This window comes from Lates calcarifer, unplaced genomic scaffold, assembly GCF_001640805.2.
Source record: "Lates calcarifer isolate ASB-BC8 unplaced genomic scaffold, TLL_Latcal_v3 _unitig_1856_quiver_998, whole genome shotgun sequence".
Classification (NCBI taxonomy): domain Eukaryota; kingdom Metazoa; phylum Chordata; class Actinopteri; family Centropomidae; genus Lates; species Lates calcarifer.
Window position 1 is genome coordinate 20,680 of NW_026115805.1, and position 7,465 is coordinate 28,144.

Genomic DNA, 7,465 nt, shown 5'->3' on the forward strand with positions numbered 1-7,465 from the left:
GTGTGAGTGTGAGAGGTGAGTGTGAGTGTGAGTGTGTGTGAGAGTGTGTGTGTGTGTGTGTGTGTGAGTGTGAGAGAGGGAGATTAAGACCAGATTAAAACCAACGTTTGAAACGTTGCCTCGGTTTGTCAGAACTGTGAGCTGTGAGAAACTTAATTACCGAAGAAGCCTGGATGGTAAAACAAGCTTTGAAGCTTGAAGCAAGCTGTTTTGTCGAACACGAATGAGGCTGGACGCTGAACACACCTGCGGCGCAAAGGTAAGGCTAAGGAGCGATCTAGCTAGTGGCTAGCGTTAGCATTTGCGTTAGCGGCGAGCGTTAGCATTAGCCTTCCCTTTAAAGGACTTCTTTTGTGGACGGGTGAAACTCAACGAGCTCTTGATAGTCCTATTTAAATCCCTGTTGTAATTGTTTACAGTCTCTTTGCCGACATTTTGCATGCTTTCGTGTTCCACGCTGCTAATCTTAACTCAGTTTATAGAGGCCTATTATGTCCATGTGATCATTTTGCATGTATTTGTGGTCATATTGCATCGTTTTGCGACTTTACTTGGCTATTTTCCATCTATTTATGGTCAGCTGTCTCTTTGTTTATTTGTGCTCGTTCTTACTGCGTCTCTGTTGTTCAGTGTCCATTCCTGATCATTTTACATTTCTTTGAGACCATTTTTTGTGTCATGGTGGCAGTTCAGCATCTCATTGTGATTGTTTTGCGTCTCAGTTTTTCGTCTGTCGTTTTGTCTTTGTAGATTTGAGGCAATAATGTCCATAGCTATCTACTGGCCCACAGTTGTGTATATTAGTGATTAGAAATGTATTTGTTGTGTCTCAGTAATTGATTGAGCTCAGTTATATGTTAAATTCAAGCTTGGAAACCTCAAACATTTTAGTTAATTAGTTGTTGGTTCTTAAGGATGTGATGCTTTTTCTTGTCATATGTGACAGTAAACAGCCCATTTTCTGAAACACTTCTAATGTTTGGAGAACGTTCTGGTTCTGCTATTCTAATCAAAGTACTACTCAATACTCTGCAAACAGAGACTGATCAAAGTTTTCTTTTTTCTTTCTCATGACACAGAGTTAAGAGATGGTTACAGCTACATGGCCCGGACTAAGATATGGTCTCCGAAGTGAGAGTGACGTCACCTACGAGTTGACAGTCATAGGGAAAGAATTCGGGAATGGTGAGAAAACATGGATGCTCTTAGGAAAGCCTTTTTTGGAGTACACATTCAAAACAAATCTGCACTCCACCCTGAAGAACATTAGACTTTGATGCAAACACTATAGAACATTCTTAAAAAGCCGATCAAATTTAACTGTGCATAAAAAATATAACATAACATTTAACAAATATTTACCATTCTTGGTTTTAAAAAAATAGAATTAGAATAGGTGTTGATGTTTTGTCTGTGGATGACTTGACTGTAGCTCTCCTCACCTTCTCTCTAAACAATATCAAACACATCAGAACCAACAGAACAAATTTTCTGTCTTGGATTATTAAAATAGGATGTAAAAATATTTTAACTTCAGTTTGATTGTACATGATCAGGAATTCTTAATTATGTGTACGTGCTAGACACACTAGACTACACCATACAAAACAAAATTAATTCTACAAATAAGAGTTGTTCATAAGTGTGTTAATTTTAGCTGTTGGTTAAAGGGTCATTTAAAAAATATCTTTACAATATATAATGACCTTATTTACTTGAAGGTTTTCACATAAGCTGCTAATACCATTGTAAATTTGTTTGTTAATCATTAAATGAAAACAACACAAAACAAAGACATTTTAAATATGTATTAATAAGAAGAAGGTTGAAATGTGAACTAAAGATTCCGTATGTAACTGTCTGTGGCGGAAGAAATACTTAAGTATAATAAACAACACAAGTTAAAATCCTGCATTCAAAAATGTATTTAACTGATAGTGTTTATTATTGTTGTGCAGTTCACAATAACATACATGATTGCTTCAGTGATAAGTTGATAGACACAATTAATAATCATTTACTTTTTCTCAAATATTTGTTGTTGATTCTTCAGGAGGTGATGACAGTCAACTGTTCATTTTCTGAAACAGTCCTCTAATGTTTGTTAAATGTCTTGTTTCAGCTGTAATGTTGAATATTTATCCGTGTTTTCATGGTTAAACTGTTGATGAGGATTAGGTAGTAGTGGATTGATCATTTTCCTTTGTATGTTTCTCTTTGATTACCTCCAGGTGTCACCACTTCATCCACACCATTGTCCACGATCGCTGAGACGTCATCCATGATCACAGAGACATGATCCATGATTGGAGAGACATTATTGAGGATGAGGGAGACATCGTCCATGATCTGAGATGTTGTCCGTAGTTGCAGAGACCTTGTCAAAGATGAGAGAGACGTTGTCACGGTGACGGGGGTCACCGATTTGACGGCATTGCCCGCGATCAGGTACATTGTCGATGATCACAGAGACATCTTCCATGATCACAAAGACATTGTCCATGATCGTAGAGACATTGTCCATAATCTCAGAGACATTGTCCACGATCACAGAGATGTTGCCCACGATCACAGAGAGACTTTGTACGATGAACAAGTTCTTTGAGACCAGGACAGAGGCTTCCAGGTAATTCACAGCTTTACATCAACTGTCCAACACGGAGCACTGACATTTAATTGTCTATAGTCAGTATTCAGTATATCAGTATTTCATTTTCTGGAAAAGCCCTCTAATGTATTTTAAATGTTGTGGTTCACTTGTAAAGTTGAATATTTATCTGTGTTTTCATAGTTAAACTGTTGATAAGAAATAGGTAGTAGTGTATTGATCATTTTCCTTTGTATGCATCTCTTTGATTTCCTCCAGGTGACACCACTTTGTCCACAACATCGTCCAGGATTGCAGAGACTTCGTCCATGAGCGGAGAGACATTATTGAGGATGAGGGAGACATCGTCCACGATCAGAGACATTGTCCATGATCGCAGAGACCTTGTCAAAGATGAGAGAGACGTTGTCCGTGATCAGAGACATTGTCCCATGCTTCGTAGAGACCTTGTGATAGAATCAGTGGAGACGGGTGTCACCGATTTGACGGCATTGCCCGCGATCATGGAGACATTGTCGATGATCACAGAGGCACCGTCTATGATCTCAGAGACATCGTCCACTATCACAAAGTCATTGTCCATGATGACAGAGACTTTGTCCATAATCTCAGAGACATTGTCCGCAATCACAGAGAGTCTTTGTACACTGAAGAAGTTCTTTCAGACCAAGACTGAGGCCTCCAGGTAATTCACAGCTTTACATCAACTGTCCAAGACAGAGCATTGACATTAAATTGTTTCTGTTGAGTTTTCAGTATATCAGAAAAGTGTAATGATAGAAATAATCTGCAATATAAAAATAATGTATAAGTAATATATATTAAATAGAAGAAATATAAAAGTAATGAGCAATATCAGAAATAAGATGTAATAGTCAATGTAATCTATTACTAGATATAGTTTGTAAGGCATAAAATGTCAAAAAATGTCATCACATAGCATAGACAATAGTATGTCATTACAAAAGTACAATAGTATGTCGTTAAAAATATCATTAAAAAAGGCCATGATATGTTTCTTACTATACCAAAATGTCATGGTATAGTAAGGCATGTAAAGCCATCAAACGTTCTGGTTCAGCTGTAATGTTGAATATTTATCTGTGTTTTCATAGTTAAACTGTTGATAAGAAATAGGTAGTAGTGTATTGATCATTTTCCTTTGATTTCCTCCAGGTGACACCACTTTGTCCACAACATCGTCCACAGAGACATGGTCCATGAGCGGAGAGACATTGTTGAGGATGAGGGAGACATCGTCCACGATCAGAGACGCTGTCCATGATTGCAGAGACCTTGTCAAAGATGAGAGAGACGTTGTCCGTGATCAGAGACATTGTCCCATGCTTCGTAGAGACCTTGCGATAGAATCGGCGGAGATGGGGGTCACCGATTCGACGGCATTGTCCGCGATCGTGGAGACATTGTCGATGATCACAGAGACAGCGTCTATGATCTCAGAGACATCGTCCACTATCACAAAGTCATTGTCCATGATCACAGAGACTTTGTCCATAATCTCAGAGACATTGTCCGCGATCACAGAGACGTAGTCCATGATCACAGAGAGTCTTCGTACAATAAAGAAGTTCTTTGAGAAGTGGGACTGAGGCCTCCAGGTAATTCACAAGCAGCTTTACATCAACTGTCCAACACAGAGGACTGACATTAAACTGTTTATGTTCAGTATATCAGAAAAGTATTATAATAGAAGTAATCTGCCATATAAAAAATAATGTATAAGTAATCTGTATTAATAGAAGTAATGTAAAAGTAATTAGCAATATCAGAAGTAAGATGGTATAGTAAAGCATAAAAATAAACATTTTTATTAAAATGTCTATTAAATGTAGTGGTTCAGCACGCACCACGTGGGCCTTAGTGGCCTGAGCAGGTGGACCCTGGTTCCAATCTGGCCGGACCTTTTGCTGCATGTCATTCCCCTACTCTCTTCCCGTTTCCTGTCTCTCACTCACTCACTGTCCTATCAAATACAGGCCAAAAAATTATGTAGTGGTTCAGCTGTAATGTTGAATATTTATTTGTGTTTTCATGGTTAAACTTTTGATGGGGTATAGGTAGTAGTGTATTGATCATTTTCCTTTGTATGCATCTCTTTGATTTCCTCCAGGTGTGACCACTGTCCACGACATCGTCCACGATCACAGAGACTTCGTCCATGATCGGAGAGACATTGTTGAGGATGAGGGAGACATTGTCCATAATTTCAGAGACAAGGTAATTCACAAACAGCTTTACATCAGCTGTCTAACACAGAGCACTGACATTGTTTATGTTTAGTATTTAATATATCAGAAATCTGTATTAATAATAGAAGTAATGTAGAAGTAATTTGCATTATCAAAAGTAAGATAAATAGTAAAAATAATCTGTTACTAGATGTAATTTGCAAAAGTGAAAGTTATCATGTAAGTTTAGAAGTAAAATGTAATTTAAAAAAAGTACTCTGTAAGGGTAAAACTAATTTAATGTTGGAGTGAAAATATCCTGGAATATAAAAGCAATGAAGAGGAAATACTGATCTAAAATGAGGGTAAAAATATTACAATATATTGTGGCATCAAAATGAAAAAAACTATCATAGTAATATTTTTTTAATGTCATAAAATGCTGTATTTATATAGTAAGGCATAAAAAAGTGTCAAAACCGTCAAAAAATATCAGTATAGTAAGGCGTCAAAAAATGTTAAAAAATTATCAAAAATGGTCAAAGAAGGTCATGGTATAGCAAGTGTATAGAAAAATGTCAAAAACAATCAAAAACATTCATAGCATATGGCAATAAAAATGGTCAGAAAACGTCATAGTAGTATGACCTCAAAAATTGTTTTAAAAAATGTCATAGTATAGTAAGATGTCAAAAAACATCAAAAAATGTCATAGCATATTAAGAGGTCAAAAACCACTACAAAATGTCATAGTATATTAAGACGTCAAAAACTATTAAAAAATGTCATAGTATAGTAAGGCATGAAAGATGGTCAAAAAATGTCATAGCAAAGTATGGCGTCAGAAACGGTCCAAAAATGTCGTAGAATAGTATGGCTCCAAAAATGTCACAATATAGTATGATAATAATAACACATTTTATTTATAAGCACCTTTCTGAACACTCAAGGACACTGTACAATATACAATAAACAATAAAACTATACAATAGACAATAATCAATAAAACTGTACAGTATACAATAATCAATAAAACAACAATGGATAAAATCAACATATAAAAGAAATGTAGGGTGGTGAAGTTGCAGTAGGACTGTTAAAGTGAATAGGCAATCTTAAAGAGGGTTTTGAGTCTGGATTTTAAAACGGGAAAGGAGTCAACGTTTTTGAGGGCTGGTGACAGGGAGTTCCAGAGCTGGGTGCTGAGACGGGCAGAGGGTATGCAGAGATGAATGGAGGAGGAAGATCTGGCGTTAAAAACTGTCACTGTATAATATGGCTTCAAAAACCATCAAAACACGTCATAGTATAGTAAGGCTTCAAAAATACAGTATAGTAAGGCTTTCAGAACCACGAAAAAATGTCATAGTATATTAAGGCTTCAAAAAAGTCATACCATAGTAAGACTTAAAAAAAAGTCATACTATAGTAAGGCTTCAAAAAAAGTCATACCATAGTAAGGCTTCAAAAATACAGTATAGTAAGGCTTCAAAAATATAGTATAGTAAGGCTTTCAAAACCATGAAAAAATGTCATAGTATATTAAGGCTTCAAAAAAGTCATACCATAGTAAGGCTTAAAAAAAAGTCATAGTATAGTAAGGCTTCAAAAAAAAGTCATACCATAGTAAGGCTTCAAAAAAAGTTATAGTAAGGCTTCAAAAAAAGTCATACCATAGTAAGGCTTCAAAAAAAGTTATAGTAAGGCTTCAAAACTGGTCAAAAAAGTCATACCATAGTAAGGCTTCAAAATAGTCATACCATATTAAGGCTTCAAAAAAAGTCATAGTATAGTAAGGCTTCAAAACTGGTCAAAAAGTCATACCATAGTAAGGCTTGAAAAAAGTCATAGTATAGTAAGGCTTCAAAAAAGTCATACCATAGTAAGACTTCAAAATAGTCATACTAAAGTAAGGCTTCAAAAAAAGTTATAGTATAGTAAGGCTTCAAAAAAAGTCATAGTAAGGCTTCAAAAAAAGTCAGTATAGTAAGGCTTCAAAACTGGTCAAAAAAGTCATACCATATTAAGGCTTCAAAAAAGTCATAGTATAGTAAGGCTTCAAAAAAAGTCATAGTATAGTAAGGCTTCAAAAAAAGTAGTATAGTAAGGCTTCAAAAAAAGTCATACCATAGTAAGGCTTCAAAAAAGTTTTGACTTTTTTTGAAGCCTTACTATGACTTTTTTTGACCAGTTTTGAAGCCTTATTATGACTTTTTTGACCAGTTTTGACTTTTTTTGAAGCCTTATTATGGTATGACTTTTTTGACCAGTTTCGACTTTTTTTAAAGCCTTATTATGGTATGACTTTTTTGACCAGTTTCGACTTTTTTTAAAGCCTTATTATGGTATGACTTTTTTGACCAGTTTTGACTTTTTTTGAAGCCTTATTATGGTATGACTTTTTTGACCAGTTTTAAAGCCTTACTATGACTTTTTTGACCAGTTTTGACGTTTTTTGAAGCCTTATTATGACTTTTTTGACCAGTTTTGACTTTTTTTGAAGCTTTACTATGACTTTTTTTGACCAGTTTTGAAGCCATACTATACTATGACTTTTTTGACCAGTTTTTGACGCCATACTATACTATGACTTTTTTTCATGTTTTTTGACGCCATACTATACTATGACTTTTTTTGACCATTTTGAGCCTATACTATGACATTTTTT

At 35.4% G+C, this 7,465-nt stretch overlaps 1 long non-coding RNA gene across 1 annotated transcript; it reads left to right on the top strand.

Annotated features, from left to right (window-relative positions):
- LOC108891010 (uncharacterized) lies at positions 1–7,329 on the top strand. The gene is made up of 6 exons (XR_001962229.2): positions 1–259; positions 1,080–1,185; positions 2,232–2,626; positions 2,867–3,293; positions 3,785–4,227; positions 4,740–7,329. It is a non-coding gene; the product is annotated as an uncharacterized LOC108891010 (long non-coding RNA).
- The last annotated feature ends 136 nt before the right edge of the window (positions 7,330–7,465 follow it).